The 24,988-nt window shown below is 47.0% G+C and overlaps 1 long non-coding RNA gene, 60 other non-coding genes and 22 pseudogenes across 61 annotated transcripts; all 83 read left to right on the plus strand.

Annotated features, from left to right (window-relative positions):
• The first annotated feature begins 99 nt into the window (after positions 1-99).
• LOC135742063 (5S ribosomal RNA) lies at positions 100-218 on the plus strand. Its single transcript, XR_010529893.1, has one exon. It is a non-coding gene; the product is annotated as a 5S ribosomal RNA (ribosomal RNA).
• A 121-nt stretch (positions 219-339) lies between these two features.
• Positions 340-458, plus strand: LOC135743002 (5S ribosomal RNA). Its single transcript, XR_010530403.1, has one exon. It is a non-coding gene; the product is annotated as a 5S ribosomal RNA (ribosomal RNA).
• A 125-nt stretch (positions 459-583) lies between these two features.
• Positions 584-702, plus strand: LOC135742859 (5S ribosomal RNA). The gene has a single exon (XR_010530262.1). It is a non-coding gene; the product is annotated as a 5S ribosomal RNA (ribosomal RNA).
• A 126-nt stretch (positions 703-828) lies between these two features.
• On the plus strand, positions 829-947 carry LOC135741750 (5S ribosomal RNA). Its single transcript, XR_010529595.1, has one exon. It is a non-coding gene; the product is annotated as a 5S ribosomal RNA (ribosomal RNA).
• A 120-nt stretch (positions 948-1,067) lies between these two features.
• LOC135742436 (5S ribosomal RNA) lies at positions 1,068-1,186 on the plus strand (annotated as a pseudogene).
• Positions 1,187-1,307: 121 nt separating this feature from the next.
• LOC135742980 (5S ribosomal RNA) lies at positions 1,308-1,426 on the plus strand. Its single transcript, XR_010530381.1, has one exon. It is a non-coding gene; the product is annotated as a 5S ribosomal RNA (ribosomal RNA).
• A 121-nt stretch (positions 1,427-1,547) lies between these two features.
• On the plus strand, positions 1,548-1,667 carry LOC135742455 (5S ribosomal RNA; annotated as a pseudogene).
• Positions 1,668-1,792: 125 nt separating this feature from the next.
• LOC135742102 (5S ribosomal RNA) lies at positions 1,793-1,911 on the plus strand. The gene has a single exon (XR_010529932.1). It is a non-coding gene; the product is annotated as a 5S ribosomal RNA (ribosomal RNA).
• A 120-nt stretch (positions 1,912-2,031) lies between these two features.
• LOC135742944 (5S ribosomal RNA) lies at positions 2,032-2,150 on the plus strand. Its single transcript, XR_010530345.1, has one exon. It is a non-coding gene; the product is annotated as a 5S ribosomal RNA (ribosomal RNA).
• Positions 2,151-2,271: 121 nt separating this feature from the next.
• Positions 2,272-2,390, plus strand: LOC135741865 (5S ribosomal RNA). Its single transcript, XR_010529706.1, has one exon. It is a non-coding gene; the product is annotated as a 5S ribosomal RNA (ribosomal RNA).
• A 125-nt stretch (positions 2,391-2,515) lies between these two features.
• Positions 2,516-2,634, plus strand: LOC135742858 (5S ribosomal RNA). The gene has a single exon (XR_010530261.1). It is a non-coding gene; the product is annotated as a 5S ribosomal RNA (ribosomal RNA).
• A 126-nt stretch (positions 2,635-2,760) lies between these two features.
• On the plus strand, positions 2,761-2,879 carry LOC135741749 (5S ribosomal RNA). The gene has a single exon (XR_010529594.1). It is a non-coding gene; the product is annotated as a 5S ribosomal RNA (ribosomal RNA).
• A 121-nt stretch (positions 2,880-3,000) lies between these two features.
• LOC135742857 (5S ribosomal RNA) lies at positions 3,001-3,119 on the plus strand. The gene has a single exon (XR_010530260.1). It is a non-coding gene; the product is annotated as a 5S ribosomal RNA (ribosomal RNA).
• Positions 3,120-3,240: 121 nt separating this feature from the next.
• On the plus strand, positions 3,241-3,359 carry LOC135741969 (5S ribosomal RNA). Its single transcript, XR_010529805.1, has one exon. It is a non-coding gene; the product is annotated as a 5S ribosomal RNA (ribosomal RNA).
• Positions 3,360-3,485: 126 nt separating this feature from the next.
• On the plus strand, positions 3,486-3,604 carry LOC135742129 (5S ribosomal RNA). The gene has a single exon (XR_010529958.1). It is a non-coding gene; the product is annotated as a 5S ribosomal RNA (ribosomal RNA).
• A 120-nt stretch (positions 3,605-3,724) lies between these two features.
• LOC135742401 (5S ribosomal RNA) lies at positions 3,725-3,843 on the plus strand (annotated as a pseudogene).
• Positions 3,844-3,964: 121 nt separating this feature from the next.
• On the plus strand, positions 3,965-4,083 carry LOC135742712 (5S ribosomal RNA). The gene has a single exon (XR_010530121.1). It is a non-coding gene; the product is annotated as a 5S ribosomal RNA (ribosomal RNA).
• A 125-nt stretch (positions 4,084-4,208) lies between these two features.
• LOC135741900 (5S ribosomal RNA) lies at positions 4,209-4,327 on the plus strand. Its single transcript, XR_010529739.1, has one exon. It is a non-coding gene; the product is annotated as a 5S ribosomal RNA (ribosomal RNA).
• Positions 4,328-4,447: 120 nt separating this feature from the next.
• Positions 4,448-4,566, plus strand: LOC135741801 (5S ribosomal RNA). The gene has a single exon (XR_010529645.1). It is a non-coding gene; the product is annotated as a 5S ribosomal RNA (ribosomal RNA).
• A 121-nt stretch (positions 4,567-4,687) lies between these two features.
• LOC135742209 (5S ribosomal RNA) lies at positions 4,688-4,806 on the plus strand (annotated as a pseudogene).
• Positions 4,807-4,931: 125 nt separating this feature from the next.
• Positions 4,932-5,050, plus strand: LOC135742287 (5S ribosomal RNA; annotated as a pseudogene).
• A 126-nt stretch (positions 5,051-5,176) lies between these two features.
• On the plus strand, positions 5,177-5,295 carry LOC135741748 (5S ribosomal RNA). The gene has a single exon (XR_010529593.1). It is a non-coding gene; the product is annotated as a 5S ribosomal RNA (ribosomal RNA).
• A 120-nt stretch (positions 5,296-5,415) lies between these two features.
• LOC135742606 (5S ribosomal RNA) lies at positions 5,416-5,535 on the plus strand (annotated as a pseudogene).
• Positions 5,536-5,660: 125 nt separating this feature from the next.
• Positions 5,661-5,779, plus strand: LOC135742101 (5S ribosomal RNA). Its single transcript, XR_010529931.1, has one exon. It is a non-coding gene; the product is annotated as a 5S ribosomal RNA (ribosomal RNA).
• A 120-nt stretch (positions 5,780-5,899) lies between these two features.
• On the plus strand, positions 5,900-6,018 carry LOC135742161 (5S ribosomal RNA; annotated as a pseudogene).
• Positions 6,019-6,139: 121 nt separating this feature from the next.
• Positions 6,140-6,258, plus strand: LOC135741962 (5S ribosomal RNA). Its single transcript, XR_010529798.1, has one exon. It is a non-coding gene; the product is annotated as a 5S ribosomal RNA (ribosomal RNA).
• A 125-nt stretch (positions 6,259-6,383) lies between these two features.
• On the plus strand, positions 6,384-6,502 carry LOC135742856 (5S ribosomal RNA). Its single transcript, XR_010530259.1, has one exon. It is a non-coding gene; the product is annotated as a 5S ribosomal RNA (ribosomal RNA).
• Positions 6,503-6,628: 126 nt separating this feature from the next.
• LOC135742561 (5S ribosomal RNA) lies at positions 6,629-6,747 on the plus strand (annotated as a pseudogene).
• Positions 6,748-6,867: 120 nt separating this feature from the next.
• LOC135742062 (5S ribosomal RNA) lies at positions 6,868-6,986 on the plus strand. Its single transcript, XR_010529892.1, has one exon. It is a non-coding gene; the product is annotated as a 5S ribosomal RNA (ribosomal RNA).
• Positions 6,987-7,107: 121 nt separating this feature from the next.
• On the plus strand, positions 7,108-7,226 carry LOC135742066 (5S ribosomal RNA). Its single transcript, XR_010529896.1, has one exon. It is a non-coding gene; the product is annotated as a 5S ribosomal RNA (ribosomal RNA).
• A 125-nt stretch (positions 7,227-7,351) lies between these two features.
• Positions 7,352-7,470, plus strand: LOC135742854 (5S ribosomal RNA). The gene has a single exon (XR_010530258.1). It is a non-coding gene; the product is annotated as a 5S ribosomal RNA (ribosomal RNA).
• Positions 7,471-7,596: 126 nt separating this feature from the next.
• LOC135741747 (5S ribosomal RNA) lies at positions 7,597-7,715 on the plus strand. The gene has a single exon (XR_010529592.1). It is a non-coding gene; the product is annotated as a 5S ribosomal RNA (ribosomal RNA).
• A 120-nt stretch (positions 7,716-7,835) lies between these two features.
• On the plus strand, positions 7,836-7,954 carry LOC135742400 (5S ribosomal RNA; annotated as a pseudogene).
• A 121-nt stretch (positions 7,955-8,075) lies between these two features.
• LOC135742700 (5S ribosomal RNA) lies at positions 8,076-8,194 on the plus strand. Its single transcript, XR_010530110.1, has one exon. It is a non-coding gene; the product is annotated as a 5S ribosomal RNA (ribosomal RNA).
• A 125-nt stretch (positions 8,195-8,319) lies between these two features.
• LOC135741879 (5S ribosomal RNA) lies at positions 8,320-8,438 on the plus strand. The gene has a single exon (XR_010529719.1). It is a non-coding gene; the product is annotated as a 5S ribosomal RNA (ribosomal RNA).
• Positions 8,439-8,559: 121 nt separating this feature from the next.
• On the plus strand, positions 8,560-8,678 carry LOC135742979 (5S ribosomal RNA). The gene has a single exon (XR_010530380.1). It is a non-coding gene; the product is annotated as a 5S ribosomal RNA (ribosomal RNA).
• Positions 8,679-8,803: 125 nt separating this feature from the next.
• LOC135741968 (5S ribosomal RNA) lies at positions 8,804-8,922 on the plus strand. Its single transcript, XR_010529804.1, has one exon. It is a non-coding gene; the product is annotated as a 5S ribosomal RNA (ribosomal RNA).
• A 125-nt stretch (positions 8,923-9,047) lies between these two features.
• Positions 9,048-9,166, plus strand: LOC135742175 (5S ribosomal RNA; annotated as a pseudogene).
• A 121-nt stretch (positions 9,167-9,287) lies between these two features.
• Positions 9,288-9,406, plus strand: LOC135742193 (5S ribosomal RNA; annotated as a pseudogene).
• Positions 9,407-9,531: 125 nt separating this feature from the next.
• On the plus strand, positions 9,532-9,650 carry LOC135742128 (5S ribosomal RNA). The gene has a single exon (XR_010529957.1). It is a non-coding gene; the product is annotated as a 5S ribosomal RNA (ribosomal RNA).
• Positions 9,651-9,771: 121 nt separating this feature from the next.
• LOC135742942 (5S ribosomal RNA) lies at positions 9,772-9,890 on the plus strand. Its single transcript, XR_010530343.1, has one exon. It is a non-coding gene; the product is annotated as a 5S ribosomal RNA (ribosomal RNA).
• Positions 9,891-10,015: 125 nt separating this feature from the next.
• On the plus strand, positions 10,016-10,134 carry LOC135742941 (5S ribosomal RNA). The gene has a single exon (XR_010530342.1). It is a non-coding gene; the product is annotated as a 5S ribosomal RNA (ribosomal RNA).
• Positions 10,135-10,255: 121 nt separating this feature from the next.
• LOC135742957 (5S ribosomal RNA) lies at positions 10,256-10,374 on the plus strand. The gene has a single exon (XR_010530358.1). It is a non-coding gene; the product is annotated as a 5S ribosomal RNA (ribosomal RNA).
• A 121-nt stretch (positions 10,375-10,495) lies between these two features.
• LOC135741961 (5S ribosomal RNA) lies at positions 10,496-10,614 on the plus strand. The gene has a single exon (XR_010529797.1). It is a non-coding gene; the product is annotated as a 5S ribosomal RNA (ribosomal RNA).
• A 125-nt stretch (positions 10,615-10,739) lies between these two features.
• On the plus strand, positions 10,740-10,858 carry LOC135742065 (5S ribosomal RNA). Its single transcript, XR_010529895.1, has one exon. It is a non-coding gene; the product is annotated as a 5S ribosomal RNA (ribosomal RNA).
• A 125-nt stretch (positions 10,859-10,983) lies between these two features.
• LOC135742275 (5S ribosomal RNA) lies at positions 10,984-11,102 on the plus strand (annotated as a pseudogene).
• Positions 11,103-11,222: 120 nt separating this feature from the next.
• Positions 11,223-11,341, plus strand: LOC135742508 (5S ribosomal RNA; annotated as a pseudogene).
• A 121-nt stretch (positions 11,342-11,462) lies between these two features.
• LOC135742689 (5S ribosomal RNA) lies at positions 11,463-11,581 on the plus strand. The gene has a single exon (XR_010530099.1). It is a non-coding gene; the product is annotated as a 5S ribosomal RNA (ribosomal RNA).
• A 125-nt stretch (positions 11,582-11,706) lies between these two features.
• LOC135742978 (5S ribosomal RNA) lies at positions 11,707-11,825 on the plus strand. The gene has a single exon (XR_010530379.1). It is a non-coding gene; the product is annotated as a 5S ribosomal RNA (ribosomal RNA).
• Positions 11,826-11,946: 121 nt separating this feature from the next.
• LOC135742454 (5S ribosomal RNA) lies at positions 11,947-12,066 on the plus strand (annotated as a pseudogene).
• A 125-nt stretch (positions 12,067-12,191) lies between these two features.
• Positions 12,192-12,310, plus strand: LOC135742100 (5S ribosomal RNA). Its single transcript, XR_010529930.1, has one exon. It is a non-coding gene; the product is annotated as a 5S ribosomal RNA (ribosomal RNA).
• Positions 12,311-12,430: 120 nt separating this feature from the next.
• Positions 12,431-12,549, plus strand: LOC135741800 (5S ribosomal RNA). Its single transcript, XR_010529644.1, has one exon. It is a non-coding gene; the product is annotated as a 5S ribosomal RNA (ribosomal RNA).
• A 121-nt stretch (positions 12,550-12,670) lies between these two features.
• On the plus strand, positions 12,671-12,789 carry LOC135743001 (5S ribosomal RNA). The gene has a single exon (XR_010530402.1). It is a non-coding gene; the product is annotated as a 5S ribosomal RNA (ribosomal RNA).
• A 125-nt stretch (positions 12,790-12,914) lies between these two features.
• LOC135741739 (5S ribosomal RNA) lies at positions 12,915-13,033 on the plus strand. Its single transcript, XR_010529584.1, has one exon. It is a non-coding gene; the product is annotated as a 5S ribosomal RNA (ribosomal RNA).
• Positions 13,034-13,159: 126 nt separating this feature from the next.
• Positions 13,160-13,278, plus strand: LOC135742434 (5S ribosomal RNA; annotated as a pseudogene).
• Positions 13,279-13,398: 120 nt separating this feature from the next.
• On the plus strand, positions 13,399-13,517 carry LOC135742194 (5S ribosomal RNA; annotated as a pseudogene).
• Positions 13,518-13,534: 17 nt separating this feature from the next.
• Positions 13,535-18,593, plus strand: LOC135741735 (uncharacterized). Its single transcript, XR_010529580.2, has 2 exons — positions 13,535-15,493; positions 15,591-18,593. It is a non-coding gene; the product is annotated as an uncharacterized lncRNA (long non-coding RNA).
• A 155-nt stretch (positions 18,594-18,748) lies between these two features.
• LOC135741823 (5S ribosomal RNA) lies at positions 18,749-18,867 on the plus strand. The gene has a single exon (XR_010529665.1). It is a non-coding gene; the product is annotated as a 5S ribosomal RNA (ribosomal RNA).
• Positions 18,868-18,992: 125 nt separating this feature from the next.
• LOC135742204 (5S ribosomal RNA) lies at positions 18,993-19,111 on the plus strand (annotated as a pseudogene).
• A 126-nt stretch (positions 19,112-19,237) lies between these two features.
• LOC135741866 (5S ribosomal RNA) lies at positions 19,238-19,356 on the plus strand. The gene has a single exon (XR_010529707.1). It is a non-coding gene; the product is annotated as a 5S ribosomal RNA (ribosomal RNA).
• A 120-nt stretch (positions 19,357-19,476) lies between these two features.
• LOC135742556 (5S ribosomal RNA) lies at positions 19,477-19,596 on the plus strand (annotated as a pseudogene).
• Positions 19,597-19,721: 125 nt separating this feature from the next.
• Positions 19,722-19,840, plus strand: LOC135742099 (5S ribosomal RNA). Its single transcript, XR_010529929.1, has one exon. It is a non-coding gene; the product is annotated as a 5S ribosomal RNA (ribosomal RNA).
• Positions 19,841-19,960: 120 nt separating this feature from the next.
• LOC135742940 (5S ribosomal RNA) lies at positions 19,961-20,079 on the plus strand. Its single transcript, XR_010530341.1, has one exon. It is a non-coding gene; the product is annotated as a 5S ribosomal RNA (ribosomal RNA).
• Positions 20,080-20,200: 121 nt separating this feature from the next.
• LOC135743000 (5S ribosomal RNA) lies at positions 20,201-20,319 on the plus strand. The gene has a single exon (XR_010530401.1). It is a non-coding gene; the product is annotated as a 5S ribosomal RNA (ribosomal RNA).
• A 125-nt stretch (positions 20,320-20,444) lies between these two features.
• LOC135741813 (5S ribosomal RNA) lies at positions 20,445-20,563 on the plus strand. The gene has a single exon (XR_010529656.1). It is a non-coding gene; the product is annotated as a 5S ribosomal RNA (ribosomal RNA).
• A 125-nt stretch (positions 20,564-20,688) lies between these two features.
• LOC135742433 (5S ribosomal RNA) lies at positions 20,689-20,807 on the plus strand (annotated as a pseudogene).
• Positions 20,808-20,927: 120 nt separating this feature from the next.
• On the plus strand, positions 20,928-21,046 carry LOC135742061 (5S ribosomal RNA). The gene has a single exon (XR_010529891.1). It is a non-coding gene; the product is annotated as a 5S ribosomal RNA (ribosomal RNA).
• Positions 21,047-21,167: 121 nt separating this feature from the next.
• Positions 21,168-21,286, plus strand: LOC135741838 (5S ribosomal RNA). Its single transcript, XR_010529680.1, has one exon. It is a non-coding gene; the product is annotated as a 5S ribosomal RNA (ribosomal RNA).
• A 125-nt stretch (positions 21,287-21,411) lies between these two features.
• Positions 21,412-21,530, plus strand: LOC135741835 (5S ribosomal RNA). Its single transcript, XR_010529677.1, has one exon. It is a non-coding gene; the product is annotated as a 5S ribosomal RNA (ribosomal RNA).
• A 126-nt stretch (positions 21,531-21,656) lies between these two features.
• Positions 21,657-21,775, plus strand: LOC135741842 (5S ribosomal RNA). Its single transcript, XR_010529684.1, has one exon. It is a non-coding gene; the product is annotated as a 5S ribosomal RNA (ribosomal RNA).
• A 125-nt stretch (positions 21,776-21,900) lies between these two features.
• On the plus strand, positions 21,901-22,019 carry LOC135741836 (5S ribosomal RNA). The gene has a single exon (XR_010529678.1). It is a non-coding gene; the product is annotated as a 5S ribosomal RNA (ribosomal RNA).
• A 125-nt stretch (positions 22,020-22,144) lies between these two features.
• Positions 22,145-22,263, plus strand: LOC135742853 (5S ribosomal RNA). The gene has a single exon (XR_010530257.1). It is a non-coding gene; the product is annotated as a 5S ribosomal RNA (ribosomal RNA).
• Positions 22,264-22,388: 125 nt separating this feature from the next.
• On the plus strand, positions 22,389-22,507 carry LOC135742939 (5S ribosomal RNA). Its single transcript, XR_010530340.1, has one exon. It is a non-coding gene; the product is annotated as a 5S ribosomal RNA (ribosomal RNA).
• A 120-nt stretch (positions 22,508-22,627) lies between these two features.
• LOC135742398 (5S ribosomal RNA) lies at positions 22,628-22,746 on the plus strand (annotated as a pseudogene).
• A 121-nt stretch (positions 22,747-22,867) lies between these two features.
• On the plus strand, positions 22,868-22,986 carry LOC135741884 (5S ribosomal RNA). The gene has a single exon (XR_010529724.1). It is a non-coding gene; the product is annotated as a 5S ribosomal RNA (ribosomal RNA).
• A 120-nt stretch (positions 22,987-23,106) lies between these two features.
• On the plus strand, positions 23,107-23,225 carry LOC135741967 (5S ribosomal RNA). Its single transcript, XR_010529803.1, has one exon. It is a non-coding gene; the product is annotated as a 5S ribosomal RNA (ribosomal RNA).
• Positions 23,226-23,346: 121 nt separating this feature from the next.
• Positions 23,347-23,464, plus strand: LOC135742602 (5S ribosomal RNA; annotated as a pseudogene).
• A 125-nt stretch (positions 23,465-23,589) lies between these two features.
• LOC135742938 (5S ribosomal RNA) lies at positions 23,590-23,708 on the plus strand. Its single transcript, XR_010530339.1, has one exon. It is a non-coding gene; the product is annotated as a 5S ribosomal RNA (ribosomal RNA).
• Positions 23,709-23,828: 120 nt separating this feature from the next.
• Positions 23,829-23,947, plus strand: LOC135742852 (5S ribosomal RNA). Its single transcript, XR_010530256.1, has one exon. It is a non-coding gene; the product is annotated as a 5S ribosomal RNA (ribosomal RNA).
• Positions 23,948-24,072: 125 nt separating this feature from the next.
• LOC135741966 (5S ribosomal RNA) lies at positions 24,073-24,191 on the plus strand. Its single transcript, XR_010529802.1, has one exon. It is a non-coding gene; the product is annotated as a 5S ribosomal RNA (ribosomal RNA).
• A 121-nt stretch (positions 24,192-24,312) lies between these two features.
• LOC135742580 (5S ribosomal RNA) lies at positions 24,313-24,430 on the plus strand (annotated as a pseudogene).
• A 125-nt stretch (positions 24,431-24,555) lies between these two features.
• On the plus strand, positions 24,556-24,674 carry LOC135742937 (5S ribosomal RNA). The gene has a single exon (XR_010530338.1). It is a non-coding gene; the product is annotated as a 5S ribosomal RNA (ribosomal RNA).
• Positions 24,675-24,794: 120 nt separating this feature from the next.
• Positions 24,795-24,913, plus strand: LOC135742850 (5S ribosomal RNA). Its single transcript, XR_010530254.1, has one exon. It is a non-coding gene; the product is annotated as a 5S ribosomal RNA (ribosomal RNA).
• The last annotated feature ends 75 nt before the right edge of the window (positions 24,914-24,988 follow it).

Consider the following 24,988-nt stretch of genomic DNA (forward strand, 5'->3'; position numbering starts at 1 on the left):
GTCATTTTTCCCATGAATGCGTCCTTTCTGTAAGCGTTCTCCCATGGCATGGCGTTGCCACATTAGTTTTGAAGTGTCTCTCGAATCAAGTCCGCACTCGCTTACGGCCACACCACCCTGAGCACGCCCGCTCTAGTCTGATCTCGGAAGCCAAGCAGGGTCGGGCCTGGTTAGTACTTGGATGGGAGACCGCCTGGGAATACCTGGTGCTGTAAGCATTTAATTAATTAATTATTTATGTCATTTTTTCCCATAAATGCGTTCTTTCTGTAAGCGTTAACTGATGTCATGGCGTTGCCACATAAGTCTTGAAGTGTCTATCGAATCGAGTCGGCACTCGCTTACGGCCACACCACCCTGAGCACGCCCGCTCTCGTCTGATCTCGGAAGCCAAGCAGGGTCGGGCCTGGTTAGTACTTGGATGGGAGACCGCCTGGGAGTACCAGGTGCTGTAAGCATTTAATTAATTAAAAATTTATTTATGTCATTTTTTCCCATGAATGCGATCTTTCTGTAAGCGTTAACTGATGTCATGGCGTTGCCACATAAGTCTTGAAGTGTCTATCGAAGCGAGTCAGCACTCGCTTACGGCCACACCACCCTGAGCACGCCCGCTCTCGTCTGATCTCGGAAGCCAAGCAGGGTCGGGCCTGGTTAGTACTTGGATGGGAGACCGCCTGGGAATACCAGGTGCTGTAAGCATTTAATTAATTAATTATTTTTTTTATGTCATTTTTTCCCATGAATGCGTCCTTTCTGTAACCATTTACCGATGTCATTGCGTTGCCACATTAGCCTTGAAGTGTCTCTCGAATCGAGTCAGCACTCGTTTACGGCCACACCACCCTGAGCACGCCCGCTCTCGTCTGATCTCGGAAGCCAAGCAGGGTCGGGCCTGGTTAGTACTTGGATGGGAGACCGCCTGGGAATACCTGGTGCTGTAAGCATTTAATTAATTAATTATTTATGTCATTTTTCCCATGAATGCGTCCTTTCTGTAAGCGTTCTCCCATGGCATGGCGTTGCCACATTAGTTTTGAAGTGTCTCTCGAATCAAGTCAGCACTCGCTTACGGCCACACCACCCTGAGCAAGCCCGCTCTCGTCTGATCTCGGAAACCAAGCAGGGTCGGGCCTGGTTAGTACTTGGATGGGAGACCGCCTGGGAATACCAGGTTCTGTAAGCATTTAATTAATTAATTATTTATGTCATTTTTTCCCATGAATGCGATCTTTCTGTAAGCGTTCACTGATGTCATGGCGTTGCCACATAAGTCTTGAAGTGTCTATCGAATCGAGTCGGCACTCGCTTACGGCCACACCACCCTGAGCACGCCCGCTCTCGTCTGATCTCGGAAGCCAAGCAGGGTCGGGCCTGGATAGTACTTGGATGGGAGACCGCCTGGGAATACCTGGTGCTGTAAGCATTTAATTAATTAATTATTTATGTCATTTTTTCCCATGAATGCGTTCTTTCTGTAAGCGTTCACTGATGTCATGGCATTGCCACATAAGTCTTGAAGTGTCTATCGAATCGAGTCGGCACTTGCTTACGGCCACACCACCCTGAGCACGCCCGCTCTCGTCTGATCTCGGAAGCCAAGCAGGGTCGGGCCTGGTTAGTACTTGGATGGGAAACCGCCCTAGGAATACCAGGTGCTGTAAGCATTTAATTAATTAATTATTTTTTAATGTCATTTTTTCCCATGAATGCGTCCTTTCTGTAACCATTTACCGATGTCATTGCGTTGCCACATTAGCCTTGAAGTGTCTCTCGAATCGAGTCAGCACTCGTTTACGGCCACACCACCCTGAGCACGCCCGCTCTCGTCTGATCTCGGAAGCCAAGCAGGGTCGGGCCTGGTTAGTACTTGGATGGGAGACCGCCTGGGAATACCTGGTGCTGTAAGAATTTAATTAATTAATTATTTATGTCATTTTTCCCATGAATGCGTCCTTTCTGTAAGCGTTCTCCCATGGCATGGCGTTGCCACATTAGTTTTGAAGTGTCTCTCGAATCAAGTACGCACTCGCTTACGGCCACACCACCCTGAGCACGCCCGCTCTCGTCTGATCTCGGAAGCCAAGCAGGGTCGGGCCTGGTTAGTACTTGGATGGGAGACCGCCTGGGAATACCTGGTGCTGTAAGCATTTAATTAATTAATTATTTATGTCATTTTTTCCCATGAATGCGTTCTTTCTGTAAGCGTTCACTGATGTCATGGCGTTGCAACATAAGTCTTGAAGTGTCTATCGAATCGAGTCGGCACTCGCTTACGGCCACACCACCCTGAGCACGCCCGCTCTCGTCTGATCTCGGAAGCCAAGCAGGGTCGGGCCTGGTTAGTACTTGGTTGGGAGACCGCCTGGGAGTACCAGGTGCTGTAAGCATTTAATTAATTAAAAATTTATTTATGTCATTTTTTCCCATGAATGCGATCTTTCTGTAAGCGTTCACTGATGTCATGGCGTTGCCACATAAGTCTTGAAGTGTCTATCGAAGCGAGTCAGCACTCGCTTACGGCCACACCACCCTGAGCACGCCCGCTCTCGTCTGATCTCGGAAGCCAAGCAGGGTCGGGCCTGGTTAGTACTTGGATGGGAGACCGCCTGGGAATACCAGGTGCTGTAAGCATTTAATTAATTAATTATTTTTTTTATGTCATTTTTTCCCATGAATGCGTCCTTTCTGTAACCATTTACCGATGTCATTGCGTTGCCACCTTAGCCTTGAAGTGTCTCTCGAATCGAGTCAGCACTCGTTTACGGCCACACCACCCTGAGCACGCCCGCTCTCGTCTGATCTCGGAAGCCAAGCAGGGTCGGGCCTGGTTAGTACTTGGATGGGAGACCGCCTGGGAATACCTGGTGCTGTAAGCATTTAATTAATTAATTATTTATGTCATTTTTTCCCATGAATGCGATCTTTCTGTAAGCGTTCACTGATGTCATGGCGTTGCCACATAAGTCTTGAAGTGTCAATCGAAGCGAGTCAGCACTCGCTTACGGCCACACCACCCTGAGCACGCCCGCTCTCGTCTGATCTCGGAAGCCAAGCAGGGTCGGGCCTGGTTAGTACTTGGATGGGAGACCGCCTGGGAATACCAGGTGCTGTAAGCATTTAATTAATTAATTATTTATGTCATTTTTTCCCATGAATGCGTTCTTTCTGTAAGCGTTCACTGATGTCATGGCGTTGCCACATAAGTCTTGAAGTGTCTATCGAATCGAGTCGGCACTCGCTTACGGCCACACCACCCTGAGCACGCACGCTCTCGTCTGATCTCGGAAGCCAAGCAGGGTCGGGCCTGGTTAGTACTTGGATGGGAGACCGCCTGGGAATACCAGGTGCTGTAAGCATTTAATTAATTAATTATTTTTTTTATGTCATTTTTTCCCATGAATGCGTCCTTTCTGTAACCATTTACCGATGTCATTGCGTTGCCACATTAGCCTTGAAGTGTCTCTCGAATCGAGTCAGCACTCGTTTACGGCCACACCACCCTGAGCACGCCCGCTCTCGTCTGATCTCGGAAGCCAAGCAGGGTCGGGCCTGCTTAGTACTTGGATGGGAGACCGCCTGGGAATACCTGGTGCTGTAAGCATTTAATTAATTAATTATTTATGTCATTTTCCCCATGAATGCGTCCTTTCTGTAAGCGTTCTCCCATGGCATGGCGTTGCCACATTAGTTTTGAAGTGTCTCTCGAATCAAGTCAGCACTCGCTTACGGCCACACCACCCTGAGCAAGCCCGCTCTCGTCTGATCTCGGAAGCCAAGCAGGGTCGGGCCTGGTTAGTACTTGGATGGGAGACCGCCTGGGAATACCAGGTTCTGTAAGCATTTAATTAATTAATTATTTATGTCATTTTTTCCCATGAATGCGATCTTTCTGTAAGCGTTCACTGATGTCATGGCGTTGCCACATAAGTCTTGAAGTGTCTATCGAAGCGAGTCAGCACTCGCTTACGGCCACACCACCCTGAGCACGCCCGCTCTCGTCTGATCTCGGAAGCCAAGCAGGGTTGGGCCTGGTTAGTACTTGGATGGGAGACCGCCTGGGAATACCAGGTGCTGTAAGCATTTAATTAATTAATAATTTTTTTATGTCATTTTTTCCCATGAATGCGTCCTTTCTGTAAGCGTTCTCCCATGGCATGGCGTTGCCACATAAGTCTTGAAGTGTCTATCGAAGCGAGTCAGCACTCGCTTACGGCCACACCACCCTGAGCACGCCCGCTCTCGTCTGATCTCGGAAGCCAAGCAGGGTCGGGCCTGGTTAGTACTTGGATGGGAGACCGCCTGGGAATACCTGGTGCTGTAAGAATTTAATTAATTAATTATTTATGTCATTTTTCCCATGAATGCGTCCTTTCTGTAAGCGTTCTCCCATGGCATGGCGTTGCCACATTAGTTTTGAAGTGTCTCTCGAATCAAGTCCGCACTCGCTTACGGCCACACCACCCTGAGCATGCCCGCTCTCGTCTGATCTCGGAAGCCAAGCAGGGTCGGGCCTGGTTAGTACTTGGATGGGAGACCGCCTGGGAATACCTGGTGCTGTAAGCATTTAATTAATTAATTATTTATGTCATTTTTTCCCATGAATGCGTTCTTTCTGTAAGCGTTCTCTGATGTCATGGCGTTGCCACATAAGTCTTGAAGTGTCTATCGAATCGAGTCGGCACTCGCTTACGGCCACACCACCCTGAGCACGCCCACTCTCGTCTGATCTCGGAAGCCAAGCAGGGTCGGGCCTGGTTAGTACTTGGATGGGAGACCGCCTGGGAGTACCAGGTGCTGTAAGCATTTAATTAATTAAAAATTTATTTATGTCATTTTTTCCCATGAATGCGATCTTTCTGTAAGCGTTCACTGATGTCATGGCGTTGCCACATAAGTCTTGAAGTGTCTATCGAAGCGAGTCAGCACTCGCTTACGGCCACACCACCCTGAGCACGCCCGCTCTCGTCTGATCTCGGAAGCCAAGCAGGATCGGGCCTGGTTAGTTCTTGGATGGGAGACCGCCTGGGAATACCAGGTGCTGTAAGCATTTAATTAATTAATTATTTTTTTTATGTCATTTTTTCCCATGAATGCGTCCTTTCTGTAACCATTTACCGATGTCATTGCGTTGCCACATTAGCCTTGAAGTGTCTCTCGAATCGAGTCAGCACTCGTTTACGGCCACACCACCCTGAGCACGCCCGCTCTCGTCTGATCTCGGAAGCCAAGCAGGGTCGGGCCTGGTTAGTACTTGGATGGGAGACCGCCTGGGAATACCTGGTGCTGTAAGCATTTAATTAATTAATTATTTATGTCATTTTTCCCATGAATGCGTCCTTTCTGTAAGCGTTCTCCCATGGCATGGCGTTGCCACATTAGTTTTGAAGTGTCTCTCGAATCAAGTCAGCACTCGCTTACGGCCACAACACCCTGAGCAAGCCCGCTCTCGTCTGATCTCGGAAGCCAAGCAGGGTCGGGCCTGGTTAGTACTTGGATGGGAAACCGCCCTAGGAATACCAGGTGCTGTAAGCATTTAATTAATTAATTATTTTTTAATGTCATTTTTTCCCATGAATGCGTCCTTTCTGTAACCATTTACCGATGTCATTGCGTTGCCACATTAGCCTTGAAGTGTCTCTCGAATCGAGTCAGCACTCGTTTACGGCCACACCACCCTGAGCACGCCCGCTCTCGTCTGATCTCGGAAGCCAAGCAGGGTCGGGCCTGGTTAGTACTTGGATGGGAGACCGCCTGGGAATACCTGGTGCTGTAAGAATTTAATTAATTAATTATTTATGTCATTTTTCCCATGAATGCGTCCTTTCTGTAAGCGTTCTCCCATGGCATGGCGTTGCCACATTAGTTTTGAAGTGTCTCTCGAATCAAGTCCGCACTCGCTTACGGCCACACCACCCTGAGCACGCCCGCTCTCGTCTGATCTCGGAAGCCAAGCAGGGTCGGGCCTGGTTAGTACTTGGATGTGAGACCGCCTGGGAATACCTGGTGCTGTAAGCATTTAATTAATTAATTATTTATGTCATTTTTTCCCATGAATGCGTTCTTTCTGTAAGCGTTCACTGATGTCATGGCGTTGCCACATAAGTCTTGAAGTGTCTATCGAATCAAGTCGGCACTCGCTTACGGCCACACCACCCTGAGCACGCCCGCTCTCGTCTGATCTCGGAAGCCAAGTAGGGTCGGGCCTGGTTAGTACTTGGATGGGAGACCGCCTGGGAGTACCAGGTGCTGTAAGCATTTAATTAATTAAAAATTTATTTATGTCATTTTTTCCCATGAATGCGATCTTTCTGTAAGCGTTCAGTGATGTCATGGCGTTGCCACATAAGTCTTGAAGTGTCTATCGAAGCGAGTCAGCACTCGCTTACGGCCACACCACCCTGAGCACGCCCGCTCTCGTCTGATCTCGGAAGCCAAGCAGGGTCGGGCCTGGTTAGTACTTGGATGGGAGACCGCCTGGGAATACCAGGTGCTGTAAGCATTTAATTAATTAATTATTTTTTTTATGTCATTTTTTCCAATGAATGCGTCCTTTCTGTAACCATTTACCGATGTCATTGCGTTGCCACATTAGCCTTGAAGTGTCTCTCGAATCGAGTCAGCACTCGTTTACGGCCACACCACCCTGAGCATGCCCGCTCTCGTCTGATCTCGGAAGCCAAGCAGGTTCGGGCCTGGTTAGTACTTGGATGGGAGGCCGCCTGGGAATACCTGGTGCTGTAAGAATTTAATTAATTAATTATTTATGTCATTTTTCCCATGAATGCGTCCTTTCTGTAAGCGTTCTCCCATGGCATGGCGTTGCCACATTAGTTTTGAAGTGTCTCTCGAATCAAGTCCGCACTCGCTTACGGCCACACCACCCTGAGCACGCCCGCTCTAGTCTGATCTCGGAAGCCAAGCAGGGTCGGGCCTGGTTAGTACTTGGATGGGAGACCGCCTGGGAATACCTGGTGCTGTAAGCATTTAATTAATTAATTATTTATGTCATTTTTTCCCATGAATGCGTTCTTTCTGTAAGCGTTAACTGATGTCATGGCGTTGCCACATAAGTCTTGAAGTGTCTATCGAATCGAGTCGGCACTCGCTTACGGCCACACCACCCTGAGCACGCCCGGTCTCGTCTGATCTCGGTAGCCAAGCAGGGTCAGGCCTGGTTAGTACTTGGATGGGAGACCGCCTGGGAGTACCAGGTGCTGTAAGCATTTAATTAATTAAAAATTTATTTATGTCATTTTTTCCCATGAATGCGATCTTTCTGTAAGCGTTAACTGATGTCATGGCGTTGCCACATAAGTCTTGAAGTGTCTATCGAAGCGAGTCAGCACTCGCTTACGGCCACACCACCCTGAGCACGCCCGCTCTCGTCTGATCTCGGAAGCCAAGCAGGGTCGGGCCTGGTTAGTACTTGGATGGGAGACCGCCTGGGAATACCAGGTGCTGTAAGCATTTAATTAATTAATTATTTTTTTTATGTCATTTTTTCCCATGAATGCGTCCTTTCTGTAACCATTTACCGATGTCATTGCGTTGCCACATTAGCCTTGAAGTGTCTCTCGAATCGAGTCAGCACTCGTTTACGGCCACACCACCCTGAGCACGCCCGCTCTCGTCTGATCTCGGAAGCCAAGCAGGGTCGGGCCTGGTTAGTACTTGGATGGGAGACCGCCTGGGAATACCTGGTGCTGTAAGCATTTAATTAATTAATTATTTATGTCATTTTTCCCATGAATGCGTCCTTTCTGTAAGCGTTCTCCCATGGCATGGCGTTGCCACATTAGTTTTGAAGTGTCTCTCGAATCAAGTCAGTACTCGCTTACGGCCACACCACCCTGAGCAAGCCCGCTCTCGTCTGATCTCGGAAGCCAAGCAGGGTCGGGCCTGGTTAGTACTTGGATGGGAGACCGCCTGGGAATACCAGGTTCTGTAAGCATTTAATTAATTAATTATTTATGTCATTTTTTCCCATGAATGCGATCTTTCTGTAAGCGTTCACTGATGTCATGGCGTTGCCACATAAGTCTTGAAGTGTCTATCGAAGCGAGTCAGCACTCGCTTACGGCCACACCACCCTGAGCACGCCCGCTCTCGTCTGATCTCGGAAGCCAAGCAGGGTTGGGCCTGGTTAGTACTTGGATGGGAGACCGCCTGGGAATACCAGGTGCTGTAAGCATTTAATTAATTAATAATTTTTTTATGTCATTTTTTCCCATGAATGCGTCCTTTCTGTAAGCGTTCTCCCATGGCATGGCGTTGCCACATAAGTCTTGAAGTGTCTATCGAAGCGAATCAGCACTCGTTTACGGCCACACCACTCTGAGCACGCCCGCTCTCGTCTGATCTCGGAAGCCAAGCAGGGTCGGGCCTGGTTAGTACTTGGATGGGAGACCGCCTGGGAATACCTGGTGCTGTAAGCATTTAATTAATTAATTATTTATGTCATTTTTTCCCATGAATGCGTTCTTTCTGTAAGCGTTCACTGATGTCATGGCGTTGCCACATAAGTTTTGAAGTGTCTATCGAATCGAGTCGGCACTCGCTTACGGCCACACCACCCTGAGCACGCCCGCTCTCGTCTGATCTCGGAAGCCAAGCAGGGTCGGGCCTGGATAGTACTTGGATGGGAGACCGCCTGGGAATACCTGGTGCTGTAAGCATTTAATTAATTAATTATTTATTTATGTCATTTTTTCCCATGAATGCGATCTTTCTGTAAGCGTTCACTGATGTCATGGCGTTGCCACATAAGTCTTGAAGTGTCAATCGAAGCGAGTCAGCACTCGCTTACGGCCACACCACCCTGAGCACGCCCGCTCTCGTCTGATATCGGAAGCCAAGCAGGGTCGGGCCTGGTTAGTACTTGGATGGGAGACCGCCTGGGAATACCAGGTGCTGTAAGCATTTAATTAATTAATAATTTTTTTATGTCATTTTTTCCCATGAATGCGTCCTTTCTGTAAGCGTTCTCCCATGGCATGGCGTTGCCACATTAGTTTTGAAGTGTCTCTCGAATCAAGTCCGCACTCGCTTACGGCCACACCACCCTGAGCACGCCCGCTCTCGTCTGATCTCGGAAGCCAAGCAGGGTCGGGCCTGGTTAGTACTTGGATTGGAGACCGCCTGGGAATACCAGGTGCTGTAAGCATTTAATTAATTAATTATTTATGTCATTTTTTCCCATGAATGCGTTCTTTCTGTAAGCGTTCACTGATGTCATGGCGTTGCCACATAAGTCTTGAAGTGTCTATCGAATCGAGTCGGCACTCGCTTACGGCCACACCACCCTGAGCATGCACGCTCTCGTCTGATCTCGGAAGCCAAGCAGGGTCGGGCCTGGTTAGTACTTGGATGGGAGACCGCCTGGGAATACCAGGTGCTGTAAGCATTTAATTAATTAATTATTTTTTTATGTGATTTTTTCCCATGAATGCGTCCTTTCTGTAACCATTTACCGATGTCATTGCGTTGCCACATTAGCCTTGAAGTGTCTCTCGAATCGAGTCAGCACTCGTTTACGGCCACACCACCCTGAGCACGCCCGCTCTCGTCTGATCTCGGAAGCCAAGCAGGGTCGGGCCTGCTTAGTACTTGGATGGGAGACCGCCTGGGAATACCTGGTGCTGTAAGCATTTAATTAATTAATTATTTATGTCATTTTTTCCCATGAATGCGTCCTTTCTGTAAGCGTTCTCCCATGGCATGGCGTTGCCACATAAGTCTTGAAGTGTCTATCGAAGCGAGTCAGCACTCGCTTACGGCCACACCACCCTGAGCACGCCCGCTCTCGTCTGATCTCGGAAGCCAAGCAGGGTCGGGCCTGGTTAGTACTTGGATGGGAGACCGCCTGGGAATACCTGGTGCTGTAAGCATTTAATTAATTAATAATTTTTTTATGTCATTTTTTCCCATGAATGCGTCCTTTCTGTAAGCGTTCTCCCATGGCATGGCGTTGCCACATAAGTCTTGAAGTGTCTATCGAAGCGAGTCAGCACTCGCTTACGGCCACACCACCCTGAGCACGCCCGCTCTCGTCTGATCTCGGAAGCCAAGCAGGGTCGGGCCTGGTTAGTACTTGGATGGGAGACCGCCTGGGAATACCTGGTGCTGTAAGCATTTAATTAATTAATTATTTATGTCATTTTTTCCCATGAATGCGTTCTTTCTGTAAGCGTTCACTGATGTCATGGCGTTGCCACATAAGTTTTGAAGTGTCTATCGAATCGAGTCGGCACTCGCTTACGGCCACACCACCCTGAGCACGCCCGCTCTCGTCTGATCTCGGAAGCCAAGCAGGGTCGGGCCTGGATAGTACTTGGATGGGAGACCACCTGGGAATACCTGGTGCTGTAAGCATTTAATTAATTAATTATTTATGTCATTTTTTCCCATGAATGCGTTCTTTCTGTAAGAGTTCACTGATGTCATGGCGTTGCCACATAAGTCTTGAAGTGTCTATCGAATCGAGTCGGCACTCGCTTACGGCCACACCACCCTGAGCACGCCCGCTCTCGTCTGATCTCGGAAGCCAAGTAGGGTCGGGCCTGGTTAGTACTTGGATGGGAGACCGCCTGGGAGTACCAGGTGCTGTAAGCATTTAATTAATAAAAAATTTATTTATGTCATTTTTTCCAATGAATGCGATCTTTCTGTAAGCGTTCACTGATGTCATGGCGTTGCCACATAAGTCTTGAAGTGTCTATCGAAGCGAGTCAGCACTCGCTTACGGCCACACCACCCTGAGCACGCCCGCTCTCGTCTGATCTCGGAAGCCAAGCAGCGTCGGGCCTGGTTAGTACTTGGATGGGAGACCGCCTGGGAATTCCAGGTGCTGTAAGCATTTAATTAATTAATAATTTTTTTATGTCATTTTTTCCCATGAATGCGTCCTTTCTGTAACCATTTACCGATGTCATTGCGTTGCCACATTAGCCTTGAAGTGTCTCTCGAATCGAGTCAGCACTCGTTTACGGCCACACCACCCTGAGCACGCCCGCTCTCGTCTGATCTCGGAAGCCAAGCAGGGTCGGGGCTGGTTAGTACTTGGATGGGAGACCGCCTGGGAATACCTGGTGCTGTAAGCATTTAATTAATTAATTATTTATGTCATTTTTCCCATGAATGCGTCCTTTCTGTAAGCGTTCTCCCATGGCATGGCGTTGCCACATTAGTTTTGAAGTGTCTCTCGAATCAAGTCAGCACTCGCTTACGGCCACCCCACCCTGAGCAAGCCCGCTCTCGTCTGATCTCGGAAGCCAAGCAGGGTCGGGCCTGGTTAGTACTTGGATGGGAGACCGCCTGGGAATACCAGGTTCTGTAAGCATTTAATTAATTAATTATTTATGTCATTTTTCCCCATGAATGCGATCTTTCTGTAAGCGTTCACTGATGTCATGGCGTTGCCACATAAGTCTTGAAGTGTCTATCGAAGCGAGTCAGCACTCGCTTACGGCCACACCACCCTGAGCACGCCCGCTCTCGTCTGATCTCGGAAGCCAAGCAGGGTTGGGCCTGGTTAGTACTTGGATGGGAGACCGCCTGGGAATACCAGGTGCTGTAAGCATTTAATTTATTAATAATTTTTTTATGTCATTTTTTCCCATGAATGCGTCCTTTCTGTAAGCGTTCTCCCATGGCATGGCGTTGCCACATAAGTTTTGAAGTGTCTATCGAATCGAGTCAGCGCTCGCTTACGGCCACACCACCCTGAGCACGCCCGCTCTCGTCTGATCTCGGAAGCCAAGCAGGGTCGGGCCTGGATAGTACTTGGATGGGAGACCGCCTGGGAATACCTGGTGCTGTAAGCATTTAATTAATTAATTATTTATGTCATTTTTTCCCATGAATGCGTTCTTTCTGTAAGCGTTCACTGATGTCATGGCGTTGCCACATAAGTCTTGAAGTGTCTATCGAATCGAGTCGGCACTTGCTTACGGCCACACCACCCTGAGCACGCCCGCTCTCGTCTGATCTCGGAAGCCAAGCAGGGTCGGGCCTGGTTAGTACTTGGATGGGAAACCGCCCTAGGAATACCAGGTGCTGTAAGCATTTAATTAATTAATTATTTTTTAATGTCATTTTTTCCCATGAATGCGTCCTTTATGTAACCATTTACCGATGTCATTGCGTTGCCACATTAGCCTTGAAGTGTCTCTCGAATCGAGTCAGCACTCGTTTACGGCCACACCACCCTGAGCACGCCCGCTCTCGTCTGATCTCGGAAGCCAAGCAGGGTCGGGCCTGGTTAGTACTTGGATGGGAGACCGCCTGGGAATACCTGGTGCTGTAAGAATTTAATTAATTAATTATTTATGTCATTTTTCCCATGAATGCGTCCTTTCTGTAAGCGTTCTCCCATGGCATGGCGTTGCCACATTAGTTTTGAAGTGTCTCTCGAATCAAGTCCGCACTCGCTTACGGCCACACCACCCTGAGCATGCCCGCTCTCGTCTGATCTCGGAAGCCAAGCAGGGTCGGGCCTGGTTAGTACTTGGATGGGAGACCGCCTGGGAATACCTGGTGCTGTAAGCATTTAATTAATTAATTATTTATGTCATTTTTTCCCATGAATGCGTTCTTTCTGTAAGCGTTCACTGATGTCATGGCGTTGCCACATAAGTCTTGAAGTGTCTATCGAATCGAGTCGGCACTCGCTTACGGCCACACCACCCTGAGCACGCCCGCTCTCGTCTGATCTCGGAAGCCAAGCAGGGTCGGGCCTGGTTAGTACTTGGATGGGAGACCGCCTGGGAGTACCAGGTGCTGTAAGCATTTAATTAATTAAAAATTTATTTATGTCATTTTTTCCCATGAATGCGATCTTTCTGTAAGCGTTCACTGATGTCATGGCGTTGCCACATAAGTCTTGAAGTGTCTATCGAAGCGAGTCAGCACTCGCTTACGGCCATACCACCCTGAGCACGCCCGCTCTCGTCTGATCTCGGAAGCCAAGCAGGGTCGGGCCTGGTTAGTACTTGGATGGGAGACCGCCTGGGAATACCAGGTGCTGTAAGCATTTAATTAATTAATTATTTTTTTTATGTCATTTTTTCCCATGAATGCGTCCTTTCTGTAACCATTTACCGATGTCATTGCGTTGCCACATTAGCCTTGAAGTGTCTCTCGAATCGAGTCAGCACTCGTTTACGGCCACACCACCCTGAGCACGCCCGCTCTCGTCTGATCTCGGAAGCCAAGCAGGTTCGGGCCTGGTTAGTACTTGGATGGGAGACCGCCTGGGAATACCTGGTGCTGTAAGAATTTAATTAATTAATTATTTATGTCATTTTTCCCATGAATGCGTCCTTTCTGTAAGCGTTCTCCCATGGCATGGCGTTGCCACATTAGTTTTGAAGTGTCTCTCGAATCAAGTCCGCACTCGTTTACGGCCACACCACCCTGAGCACGCCCGCTCTAGTCTGATCTCGGAAGCCAAGCAGGGTCGGGCCTGGTTAGTACTTGGATGGGAGACCGCCTGGGAATACCTGGTGCTGTAAGCATTGTAATGGAAATTTATTCTTTATGCATTTATATTATTTTTGTATTCTTCATTGTATGATTTATGTCAGTCATGAAATTTTCATCTGCGTGGGGTGAAGTCTAGGACAGGAAGTCTAGCTCGATAGAGCTCGGGATAGGAAGTATGGCAAGGTGCAAGTGTGGTTTTTGTTTGTGTGATGATGTGCTTAAAGAACATATGTATCGTCTGCCTGGATACAAGTAGAGTAAATATAACCACCCAGAAGTGTCTAAACTACACCTAATAAGGAGTTGTTTTGATCGAATAGCATGGGGGGGGGTGGTACAAACTCAATGTCAGTATATAATGAAGGAAGGATTTGAGATTCTTCACTTCTTCACATATCGTTTCACTGTCGTTATGTGTTGAGTCCTTGTACAAGTAAATAAATCATCTCTGATGGACAGATCCTACGTATTAGTATTATTTTTCCACGACAATTTGGCGACGAGGATGGCATTCCAATAACCTGAGGGCAGGTCAACGGTCTGATCAACTCACCATAGATAGGAGGTGACCCAAACCCCCAACTGAAGGGACGCGGGCGTTGGCTCTGATCCTAAGGTGACGGAATCCAGACGAACCAGTGGCTATAATACGGTAAATACCAATTATTATCTAAAGTGACGTAAACAGTTTGAGAGTGGGTCTCTCCTGAAATTGAAGAGTGGGTCTCTTCCGAAATTACAGTAAAGTGACGTAAACAGTTTGAGAGTGGGTCTCTCCTGAAATTGAAGAGTGGGTCTCTTCTAAAATTACTTACGGAATTCTATCCGCCTGTAGATAATGGAAAACACGGGAAGTAGCGCTCCCCGTCCGAAATGGAACACGGAAAGTGGATTGTCTGTCGGAGATGAAACCGGTTTAATAAGAACTTATGGGAGAGGATGGATAGAAACCATACCTCTGATACAAAAATATGGGGAAATAAGTTTCAGTGTAACTAAAAATAAAGAGCTCAGAGACAAAATAATACAGAAAGATCATTCTAAGAATAAAGGTAGATTGTTAACAGTAATGGATATGTTCATTAGAGAATCTGAGGAAAGATTGAATAAGCAGTATTTTAAAATAATGCCTTATAGTGACTCTTCTTCTTTTTCCTCCTGTGATGTATGTGACCTGAGTGGACCTGGCAATGTGGGTCGCACTTCCAGTCTCCTGTACACCCAAACCCTCTCCGAAAACAATCAATTACCTCCGAAGCCGGCATCACCCCCATACGATGAACAGCAAAATGGAGCAGTCGGAGGAGCCCCGTGCTGCCAACTACACCGATACCCCCTGCCGATCTCTATGTCAACGCTGTGGCTGCACGGGACTCCTACGTGCAAACAACAAGATGGAGAGACCGTGAGTAATTTCCTGGCAAGATTAGAAAAAGACTTTGAGAGACATTCTGGCATAACTGCAAAAATGCCCAATAATGAACCCCACCCAGCGTACAGTATGCACTTACCAATATACTTCATGAGAAATCTAGATATTGAACTGTCTGAACCTATCAAAGCTACCCTGGACGGGGGGAAAACGGCCACATTGGAGGAAGTGGTGAGACATGCGGAACACCACGAGAAGAGACTTAAACAAGAACGCCTCAAAAAGAACAGGGAGGCACAAGATATGAATTTCACCATGATGCAATGCACCCTTAACGATCGACAACAACAGGATCGTAACTCCGGTTTTCCAACACTTAACCCGCAGGGGAGAGGCGGCCACAGAGGAAGGGGCAGGGGTAAAGGCAGAGGACGGGGACGAGGGAACGGCCGGTGGAATCAACGCGGATGTTTCAACTGTGATTCAATGGATCATTGGAAAGATCAATGCCCCGAACTAAAAGTTCAAAAACCTCATGCAGACTGAAATGTGCTAAATAGCGGGGAGGGGGCCGGTGGAGAGGAGACTGAAGTAGGTTCTTTTATGCTCTGTCGCAATGAAGAATGCTTGGCCGGGGTAAGAAGTATTTTTCCTACTTTACTCTGTGATACTAAATAATCTTTCGCAAGAAAACCATTCGAAAGTTTACAATATGTTTTATTGTCTATCTCAGGCAAAAAGATTCTTTTTATTGTAGATTCAGGGGCCCCCACTTCAATATTGCTGATTATATGCCCAAATCTGTACAGATGATAAAAAAAAAAAAAAAAAAAAAAAAAAAATGATGAAAAATGTTCCCTCAGTGCCACAGGGCATGTTGTTAAAGAAACTTTTTCTCAACCTTTACAATGTATATATGAACATAATCAAACTTCTTTTTTTACCTCTTTTCTAATTAGCAGAACTTGCCCATATAACTTGCTCGGTAGAGACATCATGTGTAAACTGCACATGACGGTATGGTGTGATGAAGTGACTGGGTTGAATGTGACTCTGTGTAAGGAAGTGTGCCTCAGTGTGTTTGTGGGGGAGAGGCCTGAGAGTGATGCTGGTTTGAAAACACACTAATGTACACGCCCATCCTCAGATTTTAAGTCACCAGAAGATTTGCACTGCACAGCTCATGTCACCTGGGAAATCGAAGCAGATTACCAAGCGGCGTGGGCACAGCAGTCTGGTGATCAGTTGACCACAAATTGGTTGTACTGGAATGGGGCCTGGGCTGCATTGAGTGTGATGCTTCCTAAATGTGCTTCTATGTTGTATGATGTTGCAAATGCTGGTCCTTACATATCACTGGCCAAAGCTACTGATATGAAAGGGAGTATGTGGGCCCTATAGTAAGTGCATGCACAAATGCCGCAAATTGGCATATGTAAAATGATGACATGTCTTATTTTCCATCCTTAGGTGTGCGGAGAACCGCATACCAGAGCTATTCTCTGCGAAAGCGCAGGGAATAGCAGCGCAGCGACAGTTGGCAGCACACATGGGGTGGATCGGTACACGATGCCACTCCATCAGTGGGCCACAGATAAGTATAATGTGGGTCTCATTAAATCATGTGCGTCCGTAAAGATCACACCAAAGAGTGATTTTCGCCAGTGAAAACCATAAGATCCTCTCAAAAAAGAAGCAGAGGACTGTATCAAACCTGTTTTTGATTCGTTGTTCGCAAAAGGAATTATTATTCCATGCTCGTAGTAACCGGAAAATACACCAATATTTCCGGTAAAGAAAATTAGAGGAAAAGTTGAGCCCACTGAGTGGAGATTTGTACAAGATCTACAGGCAGTAAATGCGGCTGTAGAAGCAAGGGCTCCGAACGTGCCCAACCTTTATACCATCCTGTTACAAATATCACAGAGCACCGCATTTTACGTGACCGTGGACATTTCCAATGTGTTTTATTCAGTGCCAGTGCATCTGGACAGCCAGTTTTGGGTTGCGTTTATGTTCGCCAGCCGCAGATTCATGTTCACTAACCTTTGCCGGGGCTATCGTGAGTACTATAATATACCACTAAGCCCTGGCAAAAAGCCTGTCCACCCTAAACCTCCCAGATGGGTTGACTTTGCTACAATATGTTGGTAAAGGTAAAGCTCAGAACACAATCTGTAAAATCAAAAAGTATACCTTACTATGAAAATGCTGTTTACTTATTTTTAATTAAAATGTTGAGTTTGCTTAAAATAGCTACTTGTTGTTTATAGGTTAAAACGTGAAGTTCACACAACTGAACCAATTTAAGTAAAATGACACAAAATAGCCAAAATGTTCTATTGAGCATGCGCATTCGAGGGTAATTCCCTTCCTCCACACCTGTTTCTAATTTTTTTATTTCTATGAGTATTTTCCTGGAGGGCGTGGAACTGTATGTAGATCATCCTTTCAATTCCATGTTAAAAAAGTGGTTTGGTAAATGGAGTGTGTAGATTTCATCTGTGTTGTTATCAATAGGTGTAATGATTGCTATTTTGAATTGGTGTGGATGTTGTTGCATACCATTTATTAAGAGGTCTCATCGAGAAAATAATTGATAAAGGTATGACTAAAATGATGTACCAACGGGTCGAACAGGAGGAAATTGAGAATAAAATCGAGGAGCAAAATGAGGATGATAGTTGTGGGAGGGCTCTGCAAATGAGGAGGTGCTAGTGGAACCTCGCCCCTCACACGACCCTCTACGGCTAAAGGGGGCTGCCTGGGTTGAAGAGGATCTGCATGCTTACACAATTTTACACATACACATATAGGAATGTAATTAACTATGTTTAGCTCACTAGTGATTTGCATAACATACTCACAGTGAGATTGCTCAAATGCTGATTCATGATATAGAAATGTTTACACTGGCCAGCCTGTAAGCTTTGGTGTGTTGATGTTTCATTGTATCTTTACTGTTGTTTTTAGAAATCTATGTTTTTTATGTGTGGTTTGTCACTGGTGTTATTGCATTAATAATGTGTTGAAAACCTAAGGCAAGCTCACAAGGGATGAGTAAATTGCTACTTTAAAAATGTTGTTTTAAAGTGCATTAACAATCTAATAACAACCAAGGTGATCGCTTTTTATGGTAATTATGACTGTAAATTAGAGGAAGAGGATCAAATGGGGAAGGATGATTTTGAACTGGCTGAGTTCCTTAAAGTATTACAATCAATGTTTAAACAAAGGGCTTCTGAGAGCAGCGTAAAAGCCTGCAGGGAAGTCTGGATAAAAATGTCATTTGGACATTGGGGTGGAATTGTAATGGAAATTTATTCTTTATGCATTTATATTATTTTTGTATTCTTCATTGTATGATTTATGTCAGTCATGACATTTTCATCTGCGTGGGGTGAAGTCTAGGACAGGAAGTCTAGCTCGATAGAGCTCGGGATAGGAAGTATGGCAAGGTGCAAGTGTGGTTTTTGTTTGTGTGATGATGTGCTTAAAGAACATATGTATCGTCTGCCTGGATACAAGTAGAGTAAATATAACCACCCAGAAGTGTCTAAACTACACCTAATAAGGAGTTGTTTTGATCGAATAGCATGGGGGGGGGGTGGTACAAACTCAATGTCAGTATATAATGAAGGAAGGATTTGAGATTCTTCACTTCTTCACATATCGTTTCACTGTCGTTATGTGTTGAGTCCTTGTACAAGTAAATAAATCATCTCTGATGGACAGATCCTACGTATTAGTATTATTTTTCCACGACAGCATTTAATTAATTAATTATTTATGTCATTTTTTCCCATGAATGCGTTGTTTCTGTAAGCGTTAACTGATGTCATGGCGTTGCCACATAAGTCTTGAAGTGTCTATCGAATCGAGTCGGCACTCGCTTACGGCCACACCACCCTGAGCACGCCCGCTCTCGTCTGATCTCGGAAGCCAAGCAGGGTCGGGCCTGGTTAGTACTTAGATGGGAGACCGCCTGGGAGTACCAGGTGCTGTAAGCATTTAATTAATTAAAAATTTATTTATGTCATTTTTTCCCATGAATGCGTTGTTTCTGTAAGCGTTAACTGATGTCATGGCGTTGCCACATAAGTCTTGAAGTGTCTATCGAAGCGAGTCAGCACTCGCTTACGGCCACACCACCCTGAGCACGCCCGCTCTCGTCTGATCTCGGAAGCCAAGCAGGATCGGGCCTGGTTAGTACTTGGATGGGACACCGCCTGGGAATACCAGGTGCTGTAAGCATTTAATTAATTAATTATTTTTTTTATGTCATTTTTTCCCATGAATGCGTCCTTTCTGTAACCATTTACCGATGTCATTGCGTTGCCACATTAGCCTTGAAGTGTCTCTCGAATCGAGTAAGCACTCGTTTATGGCCACACCACCCTGAGCACGCCCGCTCTCGTCTGATCTCGGAAGCCAAGCAGGGTCGGGCCTGGTTAGTACTTGGATGGGAGACCGCCTGGGAATACCTGGTGCTGTAAGCATTTAATTAATTAATTATTTATGTCATTTTTCCCATGAATGCGTCCTTTCTGTAAGCGTTCTCCCATGGCATGGCGTTGCCACATTAGTTTTGAAGTGTCTCTCGAATCAAGTCAGCACTCGCTTACGGCCACACCACCCTGAGCAAGCCCGCTCTCGTCTGATCTCGGAAGCCAAGCAGGGTCGGGCCTGGTTAGTACTTGGATGGGAAACCGCCCTAGGAATACCAGGTGCTGTAAGCATTTAATTAATTAATTATTTTTTAATGTCATTTTTTCCCATGAATGCGTCCTTTCTGTAACCATTTACCGATGTCATTGCGTTGCCACATTAGCCTTGAAGTGTCTCTCGAATCGAGTCAGCACTCGTTTACGGCCACACCACCCTGAGCACGCCCGCTCTCGTCTGATCTCGGAAGCCAAGCAGGGTCGGGCCTGGTTAGTACTTGGATGGGAGACCGCCTGGGAATACCTGGTGCTGTAAGAATTTAATTAATTAATTATTTATGTCATTTTTCCCATGAATGCGTCCTTTCTGTAAGCGTTCTCCCATGGCATGGCGTTGCCACATTAGTTTTGAAGTGTCTCTCGAATCAAGTCCGCACTCGCTTACGGCCACACCACCCTGAGCACGCCCGCTCTCGTCTGATCTCGGAAGCCAAGCAGGGTCGGGCCTGGTTAGTACTTGGATGGGAGACCGCCTGGGAATACCTGGTGCTGTAAGCATTTAATTAATTAATTATTTATGTCATTTTTTCCCATGAATGCGTTCTTTCTGTAAGCGTTCACTGATGTCATGGCGTTGCCACATAAGTCTTGAAGTGTCTATCGAATCGAGTCGGCACTCGCTTACGGCCACACCACCCTGAGCACGCCCGCTCTCGTCTGATCTCGGAAGCCAAGCAGGGTCGGGCCTGGTTAGTACTTGGATGGGAGACCGCCTGGGAGTACCAGGTGCTGTAAGCATTTAATTAATTAAAAATTTATTTATGTCATTTTTTCCCATGAATGCGATCTTTCTGTAAGCGTTCACTGATGTCATGGCGTTGCCACATAAGTCTTGAAGTGTCTATCGAAGCGAGTCAGCACTCGCTTACGGCCACACCACCCTGAGCACGCCCGCTCTCGTCTGATCTCGGAAGCCAAGCAGGGTCGGGCCTGGTTAGTACTTGGATGGGAGACCGCCTAGGAATACCAGGTGCTGTAAGCATTTAATTAATTAATTATTTTTTTATGTCATTTTTTCCCATGAATGCGTCCTTTCTGTAACCATTTACCGATGTCATTGCGTTGCCACATTAGCCTTGAAGTGTCTCTCGAATCGAGTCAGCACTCGTTTACGGCCACACCACCCTGAGCACGCCCGCTCTCGTCTGATCTCGGAAGCCAAGCAGGTTCGGGCCTGGTTAGTACTTGGATGGGAGACCGCCTGGGAATACCTGGTGCTGTAAGAATTTAATTAATTAATTATTTATGTCATTTTTCCCATGAATGCGTCCTTTCTGTAAGCGTTCTCCCATGGCATGGCGTTGCCACATTAGTTTTGAAGTGTCTCTCGAATCAAGTCCGCACTCGCTTACGGCCACACCACCCTGAGCACGCCCGCTCTAGTCTGATCTCGGAAGCCAAGCAGGGTCGGGCCTGGTTAGTACTTGGATGGGAGACCGCCTGGGAATACCTGGTGCTGTAAGCATTTAATTAATTAATTATTTATGTCATTTTTTCCCATGAATGCGTTCTTTCTGTAAGCGTTAACTGATGTCATGGCGTTGCCACATAAGTCTTGAAGTGTCTATCGAATCGAGTCGGCACTCGCTTACGGCCACACCACCCTGAGCACGCCCGCTCTCGTCTGATCTCGGAAGCCAAGCAGGGTCGGGCCTGGTTAGTACTTGGATGGGAGACCGCCGGGGAATACCAGGTGCTGTAAGCATTTAATTAATTAATAATTTTTTTATGTCATTTTTTCCCATGAATGCGATCTTTCTGTAAGCGTTCACTGATGTCATGGCGTTGCCACATAAGTCTTGAAGTGTTTATCGAAGCGAGTCAGCACTCGCTTACGGCCACATCACCCTGAGCACGCCCGCTCTCGTCTGATCTCGGAAGCCAAGCAGGGTCGGGCCTGGTTAGTACTTGGATGGGAGACCGCCTGGGAATACCAGGTGCTGTAAGCATTTAATTAATTAATAATTTTTTTTGTGTCATTTTTTCCCATGAATGCGTCCTTTCTGTAAGCGTTCTCCCATGGCATGGCGTTGCCACATTAGTTTTGAAGTGTCTCTCGAATCAAGTCCGCACTCGCTTACGGCCACACCACCCTGAGCACGCCCGCTCTCGTCTGATCTCGGAAGCCAAGCAGGGTCGGGCCTGGTTAGTACTTGGATGGGAGACCGCCTTGGAATACCAGGTGCTGTAAGCATTTAATTAATTAAATATTTATTTATGTCATATTTTCCCATGAATGCGTCCTTTCTGTAAGCGTTCTCCCATGGCATGGCGTTGCCACATTAGTTTTGAAGTGTCTCTCGAATCAAGTCCGCACTCGCTTACGGCCACACCACCCTGAGCACGCCCGCTCTCGTCTGATCTCGGAAGCCAAGCAGGGTCGGGCCTGGTTAGTACTTGGATGGGAGACCGCCGGGGAATACCAGGTGCTGTAAGCATTTAATTAATTAATAATTTTTTTATGTCATTTTTTCCCATGAATGCGTCCTTTCGGTAAGCGTTCTCCCATGGCATGGCGTTGCCACATTAGTTTTGAAGTGTCTCTCGAATCAAGTCCGCACTCGCTTACGGCCACACCACCCTGAGCACGCCCGCTCTCGTCTGATCTCGGAAGCCAAGCAGGGTCGGGCCTGGTTAGTACTTGGATGGGAGACCGCCTGGGAATACCAGGTGCTGTAAGCATTTAATTAATTAATTATTTTTTTATGTCATTTTTTCCCATGAATGCGATCTTTCTGTAAGCGTTCACTGATGTCATGGCGTTGCCACATAAGTCTTGAAGTGTCTATCGAAGCGAGTCAGCACTCGCTTACGGCCACACCACCCTGAGCACGCCCGCTCTCGTCTGATCTCGGAAGCCAAGCAGGGTCGGGCCTGGTTAGTACTTGGATGGGAGACCGCCTGGGAATACCTGGTGCTGTAAGCATTTAATTAATTAATTATTTATGTCATTTTTCCCATGAATGCGTCCTTTCTGTAAGCATTCTCCCATGGCATGGCGTTGCCACATTAGTTTTGAAGTGTCTCTCGAATCGAGTCAGCATTCGCTTACGGCCACACCACCCTGAGCAAGCCCGCTCTCGTCTGATCTCGGAAGCCAAGCAGGGTCGGGCCTGGTTAGTACTTGGATGGGAGACCGCCTGGGAATACCAGGTTCTGTAAGCATTTAATTAATTAATTATTTATGTCATTTTTTCCCATGAATGCGATCTTTCTGTAAGCGTTCACTGATGTCATGGCGTTGCCACATAAGTCTTGAAGTGTCTATCGAAGCGAGTCTGCACTCGCTTACGGCCACACCACCCTGAGCACGCCCGCTCTCGTCTGATCTCGGAAGCCAAGCAGGGTCGGGCCTGGATAGTACTTGGATGGGAGACCGCCTTGGAATACCTGGTGCTGTAAGCATTTAATTAATTAATTATTTATGTCATTTTTCCCATGAATGCGTTCTTTCTGTAAGCGTTCACTGATGTCATGGCGTTGCCACATAAGTTTTGAAGTGTCTCTCGAATCAAGTCCGCACTCGCTTACGGCCACACCACCCTGAGCACGCCCGCTCTCGTCTGATCTCGGAAGCCAAGCAGGGTCGGGCCTGGTTAGTACTTGGATGGGAGACCGCCTGGGAATACCTGGTGCAGTAAGCATTTAATTAATTAATTATTTATGTCATTTTTTCCCATGAATGCGTTCTTTCTGTAAGCGTTCACTGATGTCATGGCGTTGCCACATAAGTTTTGAAGTGTCTATCGGATCGAGTCGGCACTCGCTTATGGCCACACCACCCTGAGCACGCCGCTCTCGTATGATCTCGGAAGCCAAGCAGGGTCGGGCCTGGTTAGTACTTGGATGGGAGACCGCCTGGGAATACCTGGATCTGTAAGCATTTAATTAATTAAATATTTATTTATGTCATTTTTTCCCATAAATGCGTCCTTTCTGTAAGCATTTACCGATGTCATTGCGTTGCCACATTAGTTTTGAAGTGTCTCTCGAATCAAGTCCGCACTCGCTTACGGCCACACCACCCTGAGCACGCCCGCTCTCGTCTGATCTCGGAAGCCAAGCAGGGTCGGGCCTGGTTAGTACTTGGATGGGAGACCGCCTGGGAATACCTGGTGCTGTAAGCATTTAATTAATTAATTATTTATGTCATTTTTCCCATGAATGCGTCCTTTCTGTAAGCGTTCTCCCATGGCATGGCGTTGCCACATTAGTTTTGAAGTGTCTCTCGAATTGAGTCCGCACTCGCTTACGGCCACACCACCCTGAGCACGCCCGCTCTCGTCTGATCTCGGAAGCCAAGCAGGGTCGGGCCTGGTTAGTACTTGGATGGGAGACCGCCTGGGAATACCAGGTGCTGTAAGCATTTAATTAATTAATAATTTTTTTATGTCATTTTTTCCCATGAATGCGTCCTTTCTGTAAGCGTTCTCCCATGGCATGGCGTTGCCACATTAGTTTTGAAGTGTCTCTCGAATCAAGTCCGCACTCGCTTACGGCCACACCACCCTGAGCACGCCCGCTCTCGTCTGATCTCGGAAGCCAAGCAGGGTCGGGCCTGGTTAGTACTTGGATGGGAGACCGCCTGGGAATACCTGGTGCAGTAAGCATTTAATTAATTAATTATTTATGTCATTTTTTCCCATGAATGCGTTCTTTCTGTAAGCGTTCACTGATGTCATGGCGTTGCCACATAAGTTTTGAAGTGTCTATCGGATCGAGTCGGCACTCGCTTATGGCCACACCACCCTGAGCACGCCGCTCTCGTCTGATCTCGGAAGCCAAGCAGGGTCGGGCCTGGTTAGTACTTGGATGGGAGACCGCCTGGGAATACCTGGATCTGTAAGCATTTAATTAATTAAATATTTATTTATGTCATTTTTTCCCATAAATGCGTCCTTTCTGTAAGCATTTACCGATGTCATTGCGTTGCCACATTAGTTTTGAAGTGTCTCTCGAATCAAGTCCGCACTCGCTTACGGCCACACCACCCTGAGCACGCCCGCTCTCGTCTGATCTCGGAAGCCAAGCAGGGTCGGGCCTGGTTAGTACTTGGATGGGAGACCGCCTGGGAATACCTGGTGCTGTAAGCATTTAATTAATTAATTATTTATGTCATTTTTCCCATGAATGCGTCCTTTCTGTAAGCGTTCTCCCATGGCATGGCGTTGCCACATTAGTTTTGAAGTGTCTCTCGAATTGAGTCCGCACTCGCTTACGGCCACACCACCCTGAGCACGCCCGCTCTCGTCTGATCTCGGAAGCCAAGCAGGGTCGGGCCTGGTTAGTACTTGGATGGGAGACCGCCTGGGAATACCAGGTGCTGTAAGCATTTAATTAATTAATAATTTTTTTATGTCATTTTTTCCCATGAATGCGTCCTTTCTGTAAGCGTTCTCCCATGGCA

This window comes from Paramisgurnus dabryanus, chromosome 13 (genome assembly GCF_030506205.2).
Source record: "Paramisgurnus dabryanus chromosome 13, PD_genome_1.1, whole genome shotgun sequence".
Taxonomy (NCBI): domain Eukaryota; kingdom Metazoa; phylum Chordata; class Actinopteri; order Cypriniformes; family Cobitidae; genus Paramisgurnus; species Paramisgurnus dabryanus.